Source organism: Hemicordylus capensis, chromosome 4 (genome assembly GCF_027244095.1).
Source record: "Hemicordylus capensis ecotype Gifberg chromosome 4, rHemCap1.1.pri, whole genome shotgun sequence".
In the NCBI taxonomy this organism is placed as follows: domain Eukaryota; kingdom Metazoa; phylum Chordata; class Lepidosauria; order Squamata; family Cordylidae; genus Hemicordylus; species Hemicordylus capensis.
In genome coordinates this window covers 219,324,935-219,346,691 of record NC_069660.1, presented here as the reverse complement: position 1 = coordinate 219,346,691, position 21,757 = coordinate 219,324,935, and the positions used below count along the sequence as shown (strand labels likewise).

The 21,757-nt window shown below is 46.3% G+C and overlaps 1 long non-coding RNA gene across 15 annotated transcripts in view; it reads right to left on the bottom strand.

The window, feature by feature from the left end:
* The window catches only part of LOC128323519 (uncharacterized), a 440,731-nt gene that overhangs the window by 9,483 nt on the left and 409,491 nt on the right, over nucleotides 1-21,757 (bottom strand). For 13 of the 15 annotated variants that reach the window (XR_008306315.1, XR_008306320.1, XR_008306322.1 and 10 more), the window contains one exon: nucleotides 14,508-18,841. The exons of 1 other annotated variant lie outside the window; for it this stretch is intronic. This is a non-coding gene — a long non-coding RNA (uncharacterized LOC128323519). Of the gene's footprint in view, nucleotides 1-14,507; nucleotides 18,842-19,499; nucleotides 19,563-21,757 lie in introns of those variants that run through there. One more of the 15 variants, XR_008306327.1, reaches the window with a different exon arrangement.

Genomic DNA, 21,757 nt, shown 5'->3' with positions numbered 1-21,757 from the left:
ATCATAGCAATAGCAATAGCACTTACATTTATATACCGCTTTATAGCCGAAGCTCTCTAAGCGGTTTACAATTATTTAGCATATTGCCCCCAACATTCTGGGTACTCATTTTACCGACCTCGGAAGGATGGAAGGCTGAGTCAACCTTGAGCCCCTGGTCAGGATCGAACTTGTAACCTTCTGGTTACAGGGCGGCAGTTTTACCACTGCACCACCAGGGGCTCATGGTGCTGAGAGGGGAGCAAATGCTGGGGGTGGGGGTGGGGTTATAAAATGCAGACTCAAGCTGGATCAGCCAAGTTCTACTTTTTACACAGGGTGAGGAAGTGGGTTCCAGCCCCTTCCCTGGGTGGGGACATTTGCTCCCTTTGCACATAAGAACAATGATCTGTGGGCACCAATGCAAAATCCACCAGATGGTACTCTAGCTGCATGAGAGGGTACTCTCGATATATGCTGCACAGTGCCCCATTATCCCACAGCCCATTCTCTCATGAGAGTGGCATTCTAAGGGGAGCGAGGGAGGATGCTCTATGCAGGAAAGCTATATGGACAAGCACTTGGGCAAGAGGGGCTCTCCTCTTCTGGGAATCCACGCACCAGGAAGTCTGCATACAGCGCCATGTCAGAACCAGCCCAGGAGCTTCGAATGGGTTTAAAGGTCCACGCCCAACCCTCGTGCCCACACTGTCCATGCAAGCAGGTATGCCCTGGCAAAGGGCCCCTCATGGCGGGGATAGCCAGCATGTACAGGGCATCCCCTTTCCAGACAGGGAACAAATATCCCTGAAGGGTGCTTCTGTCTGGCTTTGAGGGGCAGAGAGGGATTGAGGAGCAGCAAAGTACTTTTTCCAGTACCACATAACCAGGTACTTCCAGGGGTACGTCCAGTCCGATGGGCACCGGGGTGGAAATGAGGTATGCAGCTGCCCCACAGGACCATGTTAAATCACAGTGCCGGTGGGGGAAATGCGGTGGCGGGGTATAAGAGCACCCTCCTCAGTCCCTGAAGGTAAACCACCGCCCCACCTTCGAACCAGCCACTGCTGGTTCTGCACACACCACTACTCATTATCAGGGCCATGCAGCTGGATTGGCAATGCACCTCCATCAGAGCCTGCACCAAAAACCATGGCTCAGGAGACTGCCAGGCCATGGGGACCCCCCCACACACACACAATTCATGAGAAAGATCAGGGGGAGGGAATTGCAGAGAGAGAACTCTAGTGATGCATGACAGCAAAACATCTCCTTCTACACAGACAGCCCTCTCACGAGAGTGTCCAGCCATAGGGGCTCTAAATAGAGCAAGGTTGCTTTTTGGACAGCAGCTGTTGGGAGTAGTGCCCCAGTTTCAACAGCATGTGAGATCTCCATGTCTTGGGACCATGGTCAAGCTGCTTCAAAAATGTGCCCCCTGCCAGCCAATGTGGAGATGTTCTACCCCCTACCAGTGCACCCCATGGGTGGTGCTGCCATCCTGGGGAAGCTGGAAACTGGGGCTTTCTACTACCAGGAATCCCCGTGCCTGGAGATCTGCATACAGCACCATGCCGGGCTGGACCCAGGAATTTTGAATCGGTTTAAGGGTCCATGCCACAGCCCCTGATCCGCACCATCCACACAAATGAATGGGGTGCGATTGGTAGGCTTTAAAAGGCAGCGCCCCAGTAGGGATTACTTAGCAGCCAAGTTCCATCTTTTTCACAGATTGGAGAAGAGGCAGCTAGCTCCTTCCCCTTTTGGGGGGAGGGGATCTGTGCCAAGCTTGGGAATAGACCTGGGGCTCACTGGTCAGGCATGAGAGGGATATACCATGGGGACACCCCCAGGCAACTCATGAGAAGGACCACTGGGGCAAGGGGAGAAATGCCTGGACAAATCATAACTTATTCAAGAGGACAATGCATCCTTTCCCCAACAACACCTCCCTCACAAGAGTGTCAGGTCATGGGGGCTCTGAATAGCGCCAGGTTGCCATGTGCAGGTGAGTTTCAGGGAGGGCTACCCTGGAGACTGCTCTCCTTTTCTTGGAGACAACAGACAGGCTCCTGTGAAATTGTGCCCCATGCCAGCATGTCTGCCCGTGTGTACATATGCACCCTTGCTAGTATCCCGGAATGGCTGCCCTGCTGTCCCGCGGTGGCTGGAGAACTGGGACTCCCCTCTACCACAATTCCCTTTGCACACAGATCTGCATATGGTGCACAGATGGAGCCGGGACCCAGGATCTTGACTGGGTATAAAAGTCCATCCCAGTGCTTTCCTCTCTCCTTCCATCTGCGGAATGACCCATGGAGCATCTAGATGTCCTCTGGGTGCATGCAAAAGTCTGTATGCACAGGGAAGGAGGAAAGGGGGGAATCTGTTCTATTTTTACAAAGCAAGGATGGGGAAGTGAGGCCCAGCCACTTCCCCAGGGTGGAAGTTTACAACCCCGGCCTACTCATGAGCAAGGCCAGCAGGATAAGAATTGCTCCAGTTTTTGGAGCAATACTTCCTCTGTGATGAGGGTGGCTACCAAAGCCCATGCAGATTACACCCACTCATGAGAGTGTCAGGCCATGGGTGAGCTGTGTTTTGCTGCTGTGTGTTGGGAAGCGGTAGAGAGGGGTTTCCCAGAGACTGCTTTCCCGATCCGAGGGACAGCAGCCAAAAAGTGCCTCAGAAACAAGCCCCCTCCCTGGCCAACCACACTTGTGCACAGGTGCATCCTGGCATGCAGCCCCTGCAGTCTACCCAGCTGCCCCAGGGTCAGGGGAGCAGAGGAAAGTGCCCTCTCCTATGATTCCCCACACCCGCTTATCTGCATACGGCACACAGACAGAGCAGACCCGGGATTTTTAAATTTGTGTAAATGTGTGGTCCCGTTGGCCAACTCCACAGTCATGTATGCGGCCAGGCTATGACACATGGGGTGCGAGGATGGCCTCTGGGGTGCATGCAAGGCTTCAGAGGAATTTGGGGAGAGGGAGATAGTGGAGATTTTGTTCTATTTTTAAACAAAGAATGGGGGGGGGGGGCACAACCACCAGGGAATCCAAGGGGCCCCTGTTTTATTAAGTGGGCTGGCTATTCTTGTGAGCTTGCAATATGTGGGTGGGGATTTGCCCTTCTATGTGCAAAACCAGTCTACATCCCCAGTAGACTGGCCCTCTCATAGGACTGCCAACCCAGCCAGCAGCAAGCTGCCAGAGTGGAATTTGCTTGGGTCTGGATGGGCTGCTTTACCAGGGTCACTCCACATGACATCTTCCCAGGTTATGGTGGGACACACCCCTCAGCATGCTTTGCCCTCTCCCAAATGCATATCCCATTCTAGTGAATGTGGATTTCCCTTCCCTCTCCTGCACTGAAAGCTGGATTCCATCCCCCCAGGAATTTGGGTTTGTGTGGTGTTTCCAGTATGGCTGTCTACTTGGGGGGGGGGGGGGTGGCGGCGTTGCCATGGCTGGCAGAAGCAGCACCAGCATTGCAGGGCATTCAAAGGGCTTTCAATGCCCTTTCCCTGCTGAGGGCGAGCGAAGCACTCTGAAAATGCAGGATCGCACTCAGCGTACCCATTCAAGATCGTAGCCAATCGTGGCTGCCCCAGTGACTCTTTACCCACAGTCTGGCCACGGGGCTGGCTAAGATCAGGCTGGGAGGCTGAGCAGCAGGGAAGGGCTCCCCTCTCCTTCAACTACAGTTTTGCTGATTTGTTGAATGTCTGCAGCATGAATTGGAGTTAGGAATTGTAACCCTGGACATGGTAAACTGCAGTTATCCTGTACGTCTGAACCCGGCCATTGATATAAATAAAATAAATCAGCAAACACAAGCTTGGTGCTACCCTGAAGGGGGAAAAAAATAACTGTGCCAGGAATTGAAAGGTATCTCCAGTCCTCTTCCCCAGCTGAGAAAGTAGGCAGCAGCTGCAGCAATATATGGAGATGGTGGTCCAATGAAAGAAATGTTGCAAGGTGTCTTTAGCATCCCTCAGAAAGATTCTTATGCATGAGGAAAGGGCTTTGCGGGGGCGGGTGGTGGTGGAGAAATGTGAAAATCACTTCCCCTCTGTCCCTGATCAGCTACACAAAAAATCCTCAGCAGAGGGATGCTGAAAGCTCCTTGTGGACCCACAGCCTCCCCCGCCCCTTTTGTCACCAGAAGGCTATGGACCATGTGGGCCAAAGAGGGCAGGGAAGAGCTGAAAAGCAAGCAACAGCAAAGTATGGGTGCTTTTTCCAGGTCATGATTCCAGATTCAAGTTGCCTTTGCTTCTTACTTACCTCAACTCAGTTTGTAGACAGAGCTCTTTATCTGCATATATGCAAGGAAACCCCCTTGTGTGGAACTCCTTATGCGAGGCCCCAACATGTGGCCTTATCAAAATCCAGTTATTTTTATGCTTCCAGTATCTTCAGCCTTATCAGTCTTTTCAAAATGCCTCCCCTTCTTCTAAGTGACCTTTAGTATCAATAGCCCTTTGTCACTCACTTGCGTACTTTAGGAGAAAAAAATGTAGGTGACTGATCTGAATCTTATATTTTAATCCAAAACATGTGCAGTACTCTTTTGATTGCTGGCAGGGCTCTTGGCTGTGCCTGCATCATCAGTTTTGCTTCAAAATGTGGTTTTTCTTTAACAATGTCTTCTTAGCAGCTCAGGAGCTCTTGCAGGATAATTCCATCTCATAATCAAGGGGTATCCAGACATTAGATTTCTCTTAATTTATCATGTAACAGACTTCTTTTCATTTTTATTTTTTGCATCTAGTTTCCATTGCATTTCCGCACTTGATATCACTCCCCCGACCCCACGCCCCCACAAAATATACCCACAAAAAACCTCTGTATTATTCCTGTCCTTTACTATCCAGTGAATTCCTACAATACAAGCGCTGTTCCTTGCAAAGGTTCCTTATGGTTAGTCCCCACTCCTGAAAATCTCCTAGAAGTCTAAAAGACAAGCAGCTCGCTTACCTGTAACTGATGTTCTTCAAGAGGTCATCTTTGCGATCACACTTATAGGTTCTTGCTTGCACACTACCTTGTTCAGAACCCTCTAGAGCTTTGCTTCAGAATGTTTTGGCAGGAATCCTTGCATTCTATGCAATCCAAAACAACAATGCATGTATAGTGTCTATCCTTTCTCAGAAGATACTGTATATTCAGATCTCTATATTCCTAAAGAGAGCCACCTAAATGACGCAGCAGGAAAATGACTTGACTAGCAAACCAGAGGTTGCCGGTTCAAATCCCCACTGATATGCTTCCCAGACTATGGAAAACACCTATATTGGGCAGCAGTGATATAGGAAGATGCTGAAAGGCATGATCTCATACTGTGGAGGAGGCAATGGTAAACCCCTTCTGTATTCTACCAAAGAAAACCTTAGGATTCTGTGGGCACCAGGAGTTGACACCAACTCGACGGCACACTTTACCTTTATGTTCCTAAAGGAGTATATGTAGAGGTGGGTAGTCTCAGTCTCAGTGGGAAGAGTAAGATCTGGAGCAATGGTATCAGCGACAGTGAGAAGTCAGACAATAATAATAAGCATAGTGGTAGTCATATGGACATAAAGGAACAAAGAAGTTATCACTGTAGTAGCCCCCCCATAGTCCCTTTAGAAGTCATTGAGGCTATTCTCACAGAGTTATATGGAAATCCCCTTTAACAGTGCCGGGCTCGTGAGCCATGTCAGGCCTTGAATCTAGGATGGAGACAGAGGCCATAGGAGATGCTAAAGCCAACACAGAGCTGAGTAGAATGTCCCTGGCAGAAAAGGGACATATACAAATAGGAATTTTGGATGCCAATGGGTTGGTCTTATGGAGCTTCACCAGCAGTTCACTGCCTAGAGATACACATATCAGGCAGTATATAAAGACAATAAACAAACAAACAAAGTGGATGCCAGAAAGGCTCTTTCCCAGAACAGGAAAAAACAAGAAAGGTTCTGTTCCACTCAGTTCCAATAGGCTTGCTGAGTAAATAGTTGACTCTGCTGTCACACTTGTAATTACATGAACCTTGCTCTGACAATACGGGTGTGCAAGCTAGAATAAGTCCGGTCCAGCCATCAAGCCAGGCTGAACCAGTTTGTGGATTGGCTCGGGGAGGGAGGGTATACTTGTAAAGGGTAATCCAGCTAGGATTCCCCTTTACCAGTACAGGGAATTCCTTACTATAAATTTTGTCGGCGGGCGGGGGGGAGAGAAAAGGTAGTATTTACCTTTAAAATTAAGGCAGCAGAGATGCCAGACACATTGGAAGAGACTCCTCCAACACCCCCTCCGGCCTCCCAAATGGCAGCCCGGGCCAGCTGTGGGCTTCTGTGCACATGCAGAGGTCATTAGAGTGACTTCCGCACATGTACAGAGGCCGTTTGCATCACCACACAATTTGGCTGTTTGCATCAATCCTCCTCCTCCTCCTCCTCCTCCTAATGTCCTCTACGCATGCACAGAGGCTCGCCCCAGGCTGTAGCTGGCAGTGGCTGTCATTTGGGAGGCTGGGGGGGGGGACTGGAGGAGCCCCCCCCCACCTCCCATGTCTCCGCCATCATTGCCGCCTTAATTTTAAAGGTAAATATATTTTCTCTCCTTCCTCCATATTTACTGTAGGGAATTCCCCTGTACTTGTAAAGGGGAATCCTCGCTGGATTCACCTTTACAAATATACCCCCCAAGCCGGCCTGAGCCGGTTCTTTGAACGGGGAGTTGGTCCAGTTCAACCTCAGACTAGCACCATGCCCTTTAGCGGTCAGTCGGTTTGAACTCAGACTGTCCAAAACTGCGCCACCTCGATGTCGAGCCTGGTTTGAAGTGAGCCGGCTTGCACATCCCTGACAATTCAGGCAGTCTGTGTGACTCTCTGTGGAAGGAAGTTTCACTCCACACTTGGAACACTTTGAAGTAATCTTACCAGCCATAGCCCTTTGGCCTTGGCCCAGACATGGCACCAATCAAAGTTTTGGAAATGGGTGGAAACAACCATAAAAACGCCAAAAAAGAAAGTACTAGAGTTAGAAAAAGAGAAGAAAACTCAAAATGAAAAGAAGGAAGAGGTATGAGGCAGGAGCTCACTTGACTGAAAGACCAAGATGAAGATTCCACTTGAAGATCTGCTGCAGCTGTCAAAAGGCACTGAGGGAAGATAGGAAAGCAGCATTACATATGCATGGTTACTGATGGAGGGTTCCTGCCAAAATGCTCAGAGGCAAAGCTCTTGAAGGTTCCAAACAAGGTTCTGTGCAAGTGCAAAATCTATAGGTGTTGACAAAGACCACGAAGACTGGGTTGCATCATAAATTGTTCTACAAAGAGGAGGCATTTCTTACTGTGCAAGGAGTCAGCAATTTTTGCTGATCCCCCTTCACTCAATTCCCAGACGGTTGAGGCATGCAACATGGTGTGGGGTGGGGCTGCTGAGACAGTGGGGAATCAGTGCAAGTCACCTCTCCCTCGTGTACAATGGAACTGCCTCACATTATTCACTATGGCTGCCAGAACAGGACAATTGATTAGCTGAAATAGTGTCACTGCCCAGTCTTCTGCCTGTTAAGTTTCGGAGCAAGATGAAATCTGGCTTTTCACCTACCATGATGAAAACATGCCTAATTATTCCATCCTGAAATGAGTACATAATTTCATGTAATGTACTTTATAGCTTAATGTACTTTATCGCCTTACATTAAATCCTTTGTGAACATTTAAGTACTTCCATAATTGTCAATATATTACATAACCTTCAATGTCCATTTGGAACCCCTGTCCAGGTTCCATCTGGGGCAAAAGTTCCACCCTGGTTACTACTGCTACTGTCCCAACAGGACAAGTATAACCATGCACATGGAAAGAGTATAATGCCTCTCATCCGCTCAGCCGTTTCACCTGCTCTGACAAAAAAGTTTTTGCTAAAGTTCCATATGAATCCCCTCTGCAGAATGTTGGCAAAGTCACTCAAATTTTAATCCTCCCCCACAAACTTGAAAATGGGCCTTGGGTTCAGTAGCCAATTTTTTTTTGCTGGGGATTAAAGAGGAGCTGTCATTTCACTGCAAGAGTTGTCTTTCACATTTGTAAAGCAACCCTTGTAAAGCTAGCGTGGCTGTCAGTGATGAAAACATTTGAGCACTGTGTCTGTTCTTTCAAATCAGCTTACTGACAAAGATTGAATTTCCAATAGTGACAATTTTTCTTGCACATTTTTCTGTTCTTGCCCTTGAAAATAGCTGCTCACACGACCTCAAAGAAAAAAATCTGGCTTGGCTTCACATACTATAGGCCACAGTTGCTTTGCTGGACAGGTGACAACAGAAAAATATTAGGAGTTGAAAAAGCTTTGCCTGCTAATATAAACCCTTTTAAAAAGAAATTCTAAAACCCACATAATGCTATTTTGAAGTGCTATTTGGGAATTAGGTTTAAGCACCAGAATGCCTAAGCCTGAAGTTTATTAAGAGATTGAATTTAACAAGCAGGAAAGATACTTTAATCACTTGCATATTTGTCGATAACTTAGTATTCCTTCCACAGTAACGTCAACAGATGTCCCCATATTTTAAACAGAAAACATGTCCCTCATGTCTTCTGTCTTAATGGACTGTTTTCTATTCAACAAAAATAGTGCACCATTTACTTCAAAATGTTTGAGTTCCATATATGGTAATCCACTGTATCTTTTTTCAGTTATGGTCTAACAGGGCAAACATCTTAGGTTAAATTTCCAGCTCACTGAAAAAAACCCTCTCTGAACCAGGGTTTGGGCTCAAGTTCAGTTTGAGACTCAGCTGAAAAGTCAGTCAGTTATACGCCTCTCTCTATTGTGGGGGGGGGGGGGAGGCCAAATAAGACCTTAGGGAGCTTTGTGCTCCACTGGGAAGCCTTCTGAGGCCCAGAAACTGACAGCCCAGTTACATGGAGGGTCTCCATGCCAGTGCTGATTCCCATGGTAAGCAGTTTAATAATATTAAACTCAAAGGGCACATGCACCACCTTCTTTCCCTGGAAAAGCAGGTACCATTTGCTTCACATGCTTGGTAAAATCACTTCTGAGTTTGGTTATAGGAAAGTGTATGGTTAAATTATGTTGTGCTTTAGAAGTATTTGCTTTTTTAAAAAGAGCTCCCCTATGAAATGCTCAACATTTGATAAGGAGGACTTACTGACTGACTAAGTCTGCAAATCCTATGCATACTTAGCTGGCAGCAAGTCCTATTGAGCTCAATGAGACTTACTTAAGTAGACATGCATATGACTGGGCTGTATGTTACTGAGTGATTAGAAGGGCAATCATGAGCTCCTTCAACTTAATAAATCAACACTAGTTCCCCCTCCCTTCCACTTTTTGCTTTCTTACTAAGAAAAAAAGCCACTGGAAGACAAATAATGAAAAGAAAGAGATCTGTCTTCATACTAATATGATACTTCAATGGGCTGATTCAGACTAGCGATGTGCACGAAACAAAAATGTGATTTGAAACAGGGAAATTCAATTCAGAATTGAATTGATCTGAATCCGAACCAATTTGACCTATTTTGAAAGTTAAAGACTGGGAGGAGGGGAGAGAGAGGGGAACATAGGAAGCTGCCATATACTGAGTCAGACCATTGGTCTATCTAGCTCAGTACTGTCTACACAGACTGGCAGCGGCTTCTCCAAGGTTGCAGGCAGGAATCTCTCTCAGCCCTATCTTGGAGAAGCCAGGGAGGGAACTTGAAACCTTCTGCTCTTCCCAGAGTGGCTTCTTCCCCTGAGGGGAATATCTTGCAGTGCTCACACATCAAGTCTCCCATTCAGATGCAACCAGGGCAGACCCTGCTTAGCTACAGGGACAAGTCATGCTTGCTACCACAAGACCAGCTCTCCAGCCCGGAAGAGCTGGGAGAAGAGCTTCCTTTTAAAATGGCAGAAAGAGGCACGGATGCACCAGGACCTCACTTTTCAAGTGCAGAGAGAGCAGCGGAGAGGAGACAGTGACCCCACCCACCATCCCCTGCTGGGCTGCTGGCCAGTGATTTCAAAAAGAGAGAGAGATGCTGAGGCACTTTTGAACCGCTCCTCAACGCTGCCGCTGGCACTGAGAAGCAGTACCAACTGCAGAATGGTAGGGGTGGGGGAGGCAGCGACTCGATCTGCAATCCCCTCGCGGCCTGGCCTCCACACAGACATGGCGTCCATTAGAATGGATAGTGTGGTGCTCTTGTGGAAGAGCACTGTGATATCCATGCTAATGGCCTCCGCGTGTGTGCAGAGACCAGCTGAGTCCCCTGCTGCCACTTTGCAGTCTGTACCACTCCTCAGTGCCAGCAGCACCACCGAGCAGTGGTTCAAAGGCACCTCTGCACCTCTTTATTTTTGAAACGAGCGGCCGGTAGGCCACCAGGAGATGGCAGGGCAGGTCACTGCCTCCCCCACCACCACCACACTTGAAAAGCGAGGTCCTGGTGCCTCAGCACCTCTGTCTGTCACTTTAAATGTCACTTCTGTCTCCTCCTCCTCCTGCCCCCCAAGCTTTAATTTAAAAAACAGGTCAAATTGATTTGAATAGAATCAGCCAGATTCAATTCAAATTCGAATCATTCGAACCTGCCAGATGCGAGTTGAATCGATTTGAATCCAAATTGTGTGAAACAATTTGGTCACACATCTCTAATCCAGGCTACACATAGAGCCCAGATTAAACTTTGATGTTATGCATCATATCACAGCTTCGAGAGCACACACTCCCCTCTCTCCCTTCGTGCACAACCATCAGAAAAATTCTACTTCCAACTGTGACTAGAAGCCAGCCAGGATCAGTTATGATGCCTGAACCAACCAATTCTAGTGGCCTGAACCAACTAGAGGCCTAAAACCACAATCTGAACCTGATGTGAAGCCTTGGGTTCTGGTTGTGGTTTATTTTAAGAGCTCAAGTTAAAATAAGCCAGGAACAATTGGTTTGGATGTCACAATCAAGACTAACATGTTTAAATTCGGAAGTAGAATTCTTCCAAGGCGTGTGGGTGAAGGGTTGCAGGGGGTGGGTGTGCACACCTGAGATGTCACACCAAGGTTGAAATGTGGATCCATATGATGTCTAAACTGGTCCATGGAATTTCCAAAGCAGACAAGGATAGTCCCCGGTCTTTAAACAGACCCTGGGTCTTTATAAGCTATATCCATTCTGCAGACTTTTAGATAACGCATCAAAAATACAAACTATAAGGATGGATAGGTTAATTGCTGTGTATATGGAAATAGCTGCCTGTGGTTCCCCAGTGGTAAGAAAATGCACTTTGTCCATGGTCAGAGATGCAGTACTTGTTTGTTTATTATTGCTTCATAGTACTGATGCTTAACACTAAGCAAAGTTTTGGAGCTCAGCCTGCCTATGAAGCCCTGCATGAGTCTCTTTACTGAGAAAGGACTAAACAGTATATGTATTGCTTTTCTAATTTCACTTCCTCAGTTCCCCTCCAGGAAAAGATATATGCTAAAGTAAAGTATAAGTTGAAATGGTAAACCCTTTGGACACTCAGTGCACACAATTAAAAAAAAGTCAAGGAAGTGGCAAGCAAAATATTTCCACTGCCACGAAACACTAATTCCCTTCTTCCTATAAACAAATTTTCCCATTTGCAGCATGATTTGTCTTTTTCATTAGAATTAAATTATTCTAGCTCCTCAAAATAATAAAGCGTTGCTACTGGGCTTGCTTCTCTTGACAGAGTCTTCAGAAGAAATACTGAAGCCTGTTCCTTCTCTTTGGCTTCTGAGATTTGGCAGCACTTTAAATCAAAACAAAAGCAAACAATAAATGAAAGCACAATAGAATTACAAAATGTGGCGTATTTCCCCCCTAAGAAACAGCTACATGATCAGAGTTAAAAGTTAGTTACATGATCTTTTAAATCTACTTTCCAGGTTACAGTGAGTAGCACTTCCATTCCAATACAAAAATCAGGATCTCCAATAAATTTACTCTTATTTGAAAACATTCAAATAAAGACAGGAAGAAAAACACTCGTTCGGTTCTCATTGCATCCATCATAAAAATACATGAGAGCTGTATGCTCCAGCTGAATCATCAAGGGCCAAATAAAACTAATAAAAACTTGATTTCTATGAGTGTATGTACTTTTGCTTAAAAATATGGGAGGGAGGAAGAAATCCCCTAGTATTCACCACTTTTCTTCTCTCTTTCTACCCGATGTGATTTGCAGCATTGCAAGTAAGTAAGTTACTGCTCCAACACGGCAGTGTAACAAAGTTTATTGGCTGTTATTATTATGTACACTGGAGTACAGAAGAAGTTTTATTGTGGCATTCCTGCCTTCAGTTTCTCCAGTTTGTTTCAAAATTAGCTACCTTGGGGAAATAAAAAGACCATCAGGGAATATGAGCATATACATTTTTTGCTCCAAATACAATTGATTGATCCTGGATTCCATTGCTTCTTCGCTGTCCTACAAATCTCCAAGGTTGCTGAGCTTTTTCACAGTTGCTTATGCTTTTTACTTTATACTAGCTAGGCTGGGCTCTAGTTTGCCGCAGCTGTTTTCTCCCCCCACCTCCCCCACCCCCGGCCAGTGCTACTTTCCCCACTGGCTAGCTGGCCGGCCAATCACCTCCTGCCGGCGGCCTCCTCCTCTCGCCCACCAGCCACCTGCTTCCTCCGGCTGGTCTGCTGCCTCCTCTAGCCTGCCATCACTGTTTTCTCCCCCATCACTATCCAGGCAGCTGCTCGCAAACTCTCACAAGACCTGCCACGCATGGGATTAGTGACGGGTACGCCTTAGAGAAATATAAAGATATTGGATCTAATAATATTTAAGGCTGAGGGTGAATCACTGACCACTAGCCTTGGGTCATCTCACTGAAGGCAAGACAACTGACTGGGAGTGATGGGAGTTGTAGTCCAACAACATCTGGGGACACAAGGTTGAGAAGCCCGATACTGATAGTACTAGAGCCCTATTAACATGTGATGGTCAACACTGTGTGTAGTCTGTGTGGCTGCGAAAGTGTGGTTGCGATGAAAGGCTCAAGTGAATACCATAGCAGGAACTGAGGCAGTTACTGATCCATTTCAGATTGGGCTAGACTCTAAATTAGGGATGTGCATGAACCGGTCCGGAGGCCATGTTGGAGGCCTCTGTACCGGTTTGGAGCCAGACCGGTCCGGCGGTCCGGCACCGAGGGGGGGTCTACCTTTAAGGGCGGGGGGGTAGAACTTACCCCTCCCGTCGCTCTTCCCCCTCCGGCGCTGCAGTTTAAAATGAAGTTTTTGGGGCGGCAGCGTTCCTCGCTGCTGCCCCTGCCCCCGTCGTTGCCTGGAAGTCCCCCGTGCTGATCTTACGGGGACTTCCAGGCAACGACGGGGGCAGGGGCAGCAGCGAGGAACGCTGCCGCCCCAAAAACTTCTTTTTAAACTGCAGCGCCGGAGGGGGAAGAGCGGCGGGAGGGGTAGGATCTACCCCCGCCCTTAAAGGTAGACCCCCCCTCGGTGCTGGACCGCCGGACCGGTCCGGACCCATGCACATCCCTACTCTAAATGGCCTGAAGCTTAATCTGAAATAAACTTTCAGATTCCAGATGTACCAGAAGATGTTAAAGAGGTCCATGCCCCCTCAGTGAAATCAAAACTGAGCCCAGAGAATGGTAAATTAGTGGCATTGTGTGGGCGGCTACTTTTTATTTTATTTTTTCTATGTGTAGTCAATCTGTAGCTGATTTTGTGATGTTCAATAATATCTTTTCAATTCTTTTAATGCACAGCTTGAGCCCGCTCATGCCTGGTTTTGTTTTTTTAAATGATAACATCAGATATAAGCACCCCTCCAATACAGACTTGGGCCACTGTGTAGGGGCTTTAGCTCTTTCCTTCTTGCCATGGGCTCTCTCTAGAATGAACCCCATGAGTGCTATTCACTTTGAGAGGACTCTCTCATTGGTACCAAGAAGAGTTTATTCCTGAGGTAAATAACACTCGTGGCAGGCCCAATCTGGATCAGAACAGTGAAAAGTTAAAGCTCACTCCCCCACTCTGTGTTCTCAATCTGGATTGGGGGCCCCATGTGTGTTATTTTCATTTAAACTGCATGTTTAAAGTGATATGTAGTTTGAGCCTTAGTCTCCTTAAGCTTTTGCTATTTTTAATGTCAAGAACTATAAATAATAGTAGCATGAAGTTGGAAATGAGACAAGATGGGTAGTTAAGAGAGTTTCCCACAAGATTCTGTACCAAAAGAAAACCCAAATCCAGATCATCTTTCTTTGCATATCCAGTCATCAAATTAATTATTTCATATAATTAATTTCAAATGCTTGACTTTTGGTCTGCTTCTCTATTGCCAGTTCTTTTTGTTCATTCCTTTCAAACTGATCTCAGTGATGATGAAAATAAATTTAATAAAATACTCTGTCCATCCTTGAATAGCAAAAGGTCCCACCACAAAAAGGGAAATGTGACTTTTACAGATCTTTCATAACCAAAGATAGCAAGGTTCATAATTATACCCAAGCAGTCTTGATTGACAGTGGTGTTTTATTTGCCCTTTCAATGAGCGTAGTATCGCCACCCAAAAGTCAGAGCTGACAACAGAAGAAATAATGCTAACATTAACAGGAGAGAGCAAGTGCTCTCTAAAAGAAATTTATTTCAAAGTGAGCATTTAAAGATCTCTTTAAACCCAGGGACAGGGAAAATCTTATCAAATAGATTGGCAGTCCTTGAGGGAGCATGTTCAATATGCTTATGCTTCTGGGAAGGAATTTTCCACATAAACTTGACATGCAACATTGCAGAAATCCCCGTCTCTCTCTGTGTGTATATATTAAAGTGGGGAGAACTGAACTCCACCTATTAATTAAATGGACATCACTAAAAATAGCTAAGGATTATGTCATGTAACAAAAGCTGGCATATACATGCTTCAAAACTCAGCATCCTACCTACCTACCTACCCACCCACCTCTGATTGTTTGTTTAGAAAAGAATTCAGTCATTTGCTTAGAGGAAAATGCAGAATAAGAGTTGTGCATTCTCTTTGGAAATGAGAAAGATGGGGAGAATGCCTGCCTCAAACCAGTGTGAATCAGAGAGAGAAGCAGTTGTCTTGTCTTAAAGATCCCTTTCCCTCGACACCACCATTTCAGAAACGAAAACAGAACAAGATGCTGCCTCCCCTGGCTAGAAAAATGGGTCAAAGAATCAATAGTCTTTTGCTCCTTTTCTCTGTTTCAAGGAAATAAGGGAGACAAATCTACATAATGCTGAACGGAATCTCTTTAATTCCAGTCAGCTTTTATCATTCAGACACAGAGAACTGCATGTGGAAAAATTCATGCTAATTCCCCCTAGCAACAGCCACAGCCTATCAGGATGCTCCATGCACCATGCAGCTGCCAGCCAGCAAGAATAACTCTAAGTAGGTCAGGACTGTATTTCTAAAAATGCCACGGTCTAGTAACCCCAGTGTCCCGTCTGTCAGCCCTGCCCCATAATAACCTCAATTGCTCAGCGACACAATGACATACTACCCTGTTAGAGCACCATCCAATCCGGCTGCATTATGCGGCTGCAAGCAAGGCTGCTGGATGGAGGAGCCTCCGAGGGGCAGCCTTAATCAGGCAGCCATTCACGTCCACGGCTGCTTCACTCTGGAGATGGGGCCTGCATTAATGACCAGCTGTTTGAACTCAGACGCAGACCAAATGAAATCCTTCCACCTAGTTGGATGCACAGAATAACACTATTCTGGATCCAGGCATGACATGCACTTGGCTCACATCTAAAATGCACGGCTCATAGCACGTCAGCTTTTGTAAGCCTTTGAGTAATTAAAGGATGTTTAAACTGCATTACAGGCAACACAAAAGAGCTGTTGGTTTCGTGTTACACACACAGCCTTCCCCTCCAAACAAATGTGTGTTTTCCCAGCCCATGTTTGCACAATGCCGTCTATTTTAGGCATATTATTAAAAAGAACTAAATAAACAAGAGCTGAACTGAGGCTGACTTCTTCTGGGAAGCTGGGGAAGCCGAAGAGGCTTGGAGCAATTTGGGCAGTGCCGAACAGAAGGGGAGAAATACAAACCGCATGTTGCAAAGGCTTGCAGAGAAAAGCCAGGATAGCACTGAAGGCACCTCCCAGGTCCTCACTGCTTGCATGTGGCAGGACTGTGAATGCAGATCCAAAACAGAGCCCGTGTGCTTGTAAGCTCCTGAAAGATTCCCAAGGAAGCTTTTGCAGGATTTGCTTAGGATTTAAAATGCTGTACAGAATCTGACAAATCTGAACCCCCCTTCTCCATGCTGAAATGGAAAAGGCTGATAATAAGCCATTTCACACTACAGCTGAAGAGTATGGCAAAAAAGAAAAACACAAAACGCACGCACACTGTGAGGCAGCAAGCTAATTCAGTGGGGGCTTCTTTGCATTCTCGTTTCAGGGCAAACATCACATCTGCCCTTGCCATTTTCTCCCTCTTTTGCATTTGTGGCGTGTCCCTGTCAGCCAGCTGTATGTGCTAGATGGAGCCTGCAGAGAGCCAAAGGTATTTGCTAGGGGCAACCAGGCTGCATTTTTTTAAAAAAGGTTCACACTTCTTCCTTAGCAAGTACTCTTCACACCTCCCTTCCTGAAACAATTTTATAATTCCATTCTCAACTATGCAGAACTCAGCAAGCCTCATAACACGTAATCCGTCCATATTTGGTTTATACACACAGCACATTCATTAATCCATTTGCCCTTGTTTGAACCAAGCTTGATAACTAGCCTGCGACTATCTTCCTCACTTTGTGGCATGCATCACAGTTATTCTTGGAAAGATATGGCCACTGACGTAACCATGAGCAGCTAATTACAAGCTGCTGACATTTTGCTGGTCTCTGCAGCTTTACATCAGTTACCAGTCTCTCCCTCATTGCCAGCCATCTCCCTCCTTTTAAAATGTCTGAGACCAGAGTTGGAGGCACAGTACTGTAGGAAGAGGTGCACGTCTCCAGCAGAGCAAAATGTATTTTCCTAACCCCACGGTTTTTTCTCTCTCTCTCTCTTTCTTTAAAACAAACAGAAAAACTACACTTCAGGAGTAATAAGATCTCCTGTTCTCCAACAGCTGGCTAAGATATAATCCAACAAACAGTGTTTTCTCTTTGGTAACAAATCGTGCAAGGGGTAGGCAGGCGTCTTGCAAGATAGGTTACTGTGACTGCTGGGAAATCTTGGATACACATTAAGATGAATTTATGGTCTCTGGATTTAAACACACACATGTGTGCGCACACACACACCCCAAATAGGCAGCTGCTAAAATGCTGCTAAGCTTCTTCCGTTTATCTGCAGCTTTTGCTTCCTTCAGATTAATTTGGCCCATTGCACGATGACCACCCTGAGCAATCCAGCAGTGTCTGCCATATTAAGGATGGCTCTTTGGCTGTATTATAACAAGTCCAGCAGTTGTTAAAACAGAACAGAACAATAACCAGAGAGCATTTCAGAGCAAGTCCTTGCCAGAATGGAGCACTGAGCCTTTTCAGTGGGACTCTAAGCTCCCCTTTTTCAAATTACAGGCTGACTTTGAGATGCATTAAAAATGTAAATACATTGCTGATTTCTTCTTGGTTGAACACTGCACCATCTGAAAATGAGGCATTGCCAGCTGAGCTACAAAAGTCATCTGTGATCATTTATTTTGATTAGACTGACCACACTTCTATTTACAATATAGAATTTTTCACAAGACCAAGTGCAGCTGTGTTTAGAAAGATCTTAAAGATGAAGACAGCACAGAGAGAGAAAGAGAGCGCAGTGCCTCCCTCGACTGTATAGAAGATTCAACACTTCAAGGTGTTAAAGGAAATAAGAGGCTTTCCAGAATTTTGCCCATTTCGAAAAGGCAAGCACTGAATCTGGAAAAACACGTATATAGCGGTAGCTGAAAATACGCACCACAAACCAGGATGATCCAGCAACCTGAAAGATTTCCTATGCATTCCCGAGTCAGAAATCTTTCTCTCATAATGCACATATGTTCAAGCCCACATACAGACACACACTCGTACACTTCTCTTTCCCCCCACAAGGTGTTTGTGTGTTTTCAGCCACCTACACCTTTTGTTTCCTCCATAACTGCATTAGGGAGTGTTCAGACCATTTAGAGTCCTTCCATCCAGACATGTTTCTGTAAATCATGCCATTATCACCGTCGCTGGAATGAGCAATCCAGAGCCGGGCAAACGGCAAGCAGCCTTTCTCGTTCCTTTTTATTTGTTGGCTTGCTCCCTTCCACGCTTTTCCTCCCATGGCTATGCTCTGACAGTCACACGTATCAGATACTTTATTTATCCATCTCCAGCACAGCTCCTCTGAGGTGAAACACTGCATCACCATGGCTTTCCCCATAATAATCCCTTCAAGCAGCAGAGGCTGGATTCTTCCTGTGGATGCTCTTGGCATTCGGGCTGGATTGCTATCGATGCCCTTGCTGTATACACCAGATTACCTGGCATAGTTATTTCTTGAAATATTTGCTCCCCAAACCACTCACATTTTCACCCGTTGGAAAAATAAAAATAAAACCTTGCATCACACATTCCTCCTTTTCCAGCAGCAACAACAAAATGTAGCATCCAGATTTCATCATGTCTTTTCGTTAATGTGCAGACAAGTGATTCTCCCATAGTATGAGCCAGGCTGAGATGCAGGCAGGCAGGCAGGCAGGCAGGCAGTAGTAACCCCGGCAGCAGCAACAGCAGCCACCCAGGTAAATGGGGGAAGCAGAATATGCCGAAAGTGGTGCAGCGTCATCGCTCTGAGAGAAGACGAAATCGCTCCTTCCAAACAGCATGGCTCGAATCCTGCAGGAAGTTAAGGAGTGCCCCCCACCCCACCCCCAAAATGGAGAGTTAGAATCAAATCATCAGAATCATGCCAGTCATAGAACAACTTTATTTCTCTCATTCTGGATTTCGATATCTGCGCTGCTGAATGTTGCAGTCCAGGAGTGCAGAGTCACAAGAGCTCTCTTTTCCAAACTGCAACAAGCCCAGCATCGCATGGGAAACCACATGATGCACTGGCAGCCGGATGCTGATGCGGTCAACTATTTCATGGGAATAATGGCGACATCAACAAATAATAATTTTGAGCCAGCACATGCTCCTCTCTTGTAGCTATGGAGAAATTTCCTTTAAAAGAGCATCATGTGTACATACGCTTCTGCACAGAATATCATATCTGCACCTATGTGTGCGTATGCTTTTGCCTTGTGAAGCAATACTGAGGATGCTGTTCCACAGACACTAGCTGGATGGCAGCAATATTACTTCTTGGCTGCATTATTCAAAGCTGATTCCACTTAAGTGAATTCCTGAAAAGCATGCACCATGTCTTTAGCTGAGCAGGCTGGGGGCGGCAGCGGGGTGGGGGGGATTCCCCAATGCCATTATCTCTCCCTGCAATCTCTATTTGAAACTGCACTCTGAATAATTTATTTCAGACAAATAAGATGTTCACCTAGGCTGTTCTTTCCCCCTGCTACTGTTCCATGCTGGATTCATTATGTAGGTAAGGCTTGTCCTGGTACAATCATGGACACAGAAGGAACATTAATCATTTCCCCAACTGCTGGCTTTACTAAAGGCTCTACATGCTACACAAATAACCAGGGCAAGAAGCTTCTGTTTTATTGCATGGAAAGTAGCTTTCACTCACGTGACAGTAAATAGCCAAGATATCCCCTGACATTACGGGTGTGTCGTTCGTGTGTGTGTGTGTGTGTGTGTGTGTGTGTGCTGTGAATTTCTCAGAAAGGGAACAAGAAAATTGCCCTTACCAGTTTTGTTCCGGCAGACACGGTGTGTCACTGTATTTCCTTTATTAACACTGTACATCCCTTAAACTGCCAGGTAAGATCCCGAGACCTCTCTCTCTCTCTGGCTTGCTCCCAGGTCTCCCAGAGGTTAACGTTTCCTCTCTGCGAGCCACCTTGCTTCCAGGAGCTTGGTAACAAGGAAGCAGCTAGCTGGCAAAAAGGCTACTGGCAGAACTCTGCCATCGGACAAACCATTAACCATGCTGGTGCTGGGTTTTGCTTCGGTTATTGTGCAAAGTGGCAGAGCAGGTGGCACAGAGTCTTCCGTGCCCTCTGTTTGCAAATGCGTGGCACCGCCCTGCCAATACCACCTTCTATTTCTTCCTGGAATGGGACTGGAAGCTGTGATGAGATGATACAAAGGCTTCCAAACGTAGGCAGCTGCTTTCTGCAGCACCCTGATGCAAGCTATGAATTTTAACATGACAGCACTCACATGGAAATTGACATAGAAGCAAGGTATAAGTGTATACAGGATAAGGAAAAGACAGAGCAAGATAGAAAACTATTCAGATAAAAGCAGGCTGAAAGGGGGAGGGGGGAACACACAAGGCAGCAAGTGTGTATTTTCATTGGTTCTCAGCAGAAAGAGAATTTTCATTGGTCCAGGACTAGGAGGCACAAAGGACCACTTTACAGATGCAGCCTTATCCAAATACACAACCGACAAGATGCCAGTAAATAGTCTTATATACAAGCAAAACAGGGAAATTAAAAGTAATTTCTCACTAAACTACCACAAATTGCAAATGACTGGCATAATTTTTGCAAACAAGATCTCCTGTATTTGGGCCGACTTGGACTCCACTCTTTTTGCAGGGTCTATGGAGGAGGTGTCCAGCAATCCCTCTTGCAGTATTAGATTGGATCAGTTTCAATCTGTGACTCCTGAGGATGTGGACAAGCTGCTTGTGGCGGTGCGGCCTCCCACCTGTTCTCTGGATCCTTGCCCGACTTGGCTGCTTCTATCTAGCAGGGAGATTGTTGGAGATGGCCTAGTTAATATCATAAACACATCACTGAGGGAGGGTAGGGTGCCCCCTTGTTTGAAGGAGGGATTGATTAGACCACTCCTAAAGAAGCCTTCTCTGGATCCCTTAGTGATGGACAGTTACAGGCCAATCTCCAATCTCCCTTGGTTGGGCAAGGTGATTGAGAGAGTGGTGGCCGACCAGCTCCAGGCAGTCTTGTAGGAAACTGATTATCTAGATCCATTTCAAACTGGCTTTAGGGATGGCTATGGGGTTGAGACAGACTTGGTCGGCCTGATGGATGACCTTTACCGGGGAATTGACAGAGGGAGTGTGACTCTGCTGGTTCTTCTGGATCTCTCGGCGGCGTTCGATACCATAAACCATGGTATCCTTGTGGATTGCCTGGGGGAGTTGGGGATAGGGGGTACTGCTTTGCAGTGGTTCTGCTCCTATCTCTCGGGTAGATTCCAGATGGTGGAGCTTGGTGACAGTTGCTCCTCAAAACAGGAGCTGTTATATGGAGTCCCTCAGGGCTCCATTCTGTCACCAATGCTTTTTAATATCTACATGAAACCGCTGGGTGAGGTCATCAGGAGATTTGGTGCTGGGTGCTATCAGTATGCTGATGACACCCAAATCTACTTTTCCTTTTCATCTTCAGGAAATGGCACACATTCTCTAAATGCCTGCCTACAGGCAGTAATGGGCTGGATGAGGGAGAACAAATTGAAGCTGAATCCAAGCAAGATGGAGGTGCTCTTTGTGGGGGCTCAGAATCTGAGGGATGAGTTAGATCTCCCTGTGCTGGATGGGGTTACACTCCCCCAGAAGGAGCAGGTGTGCAGCTTGGGAGTACTCCTGAACCCAGGCCTCACCCTGGTATCTCAGGTGAAAGCCATGGCCAGGAGTGCTTTCCATCAGCTTCG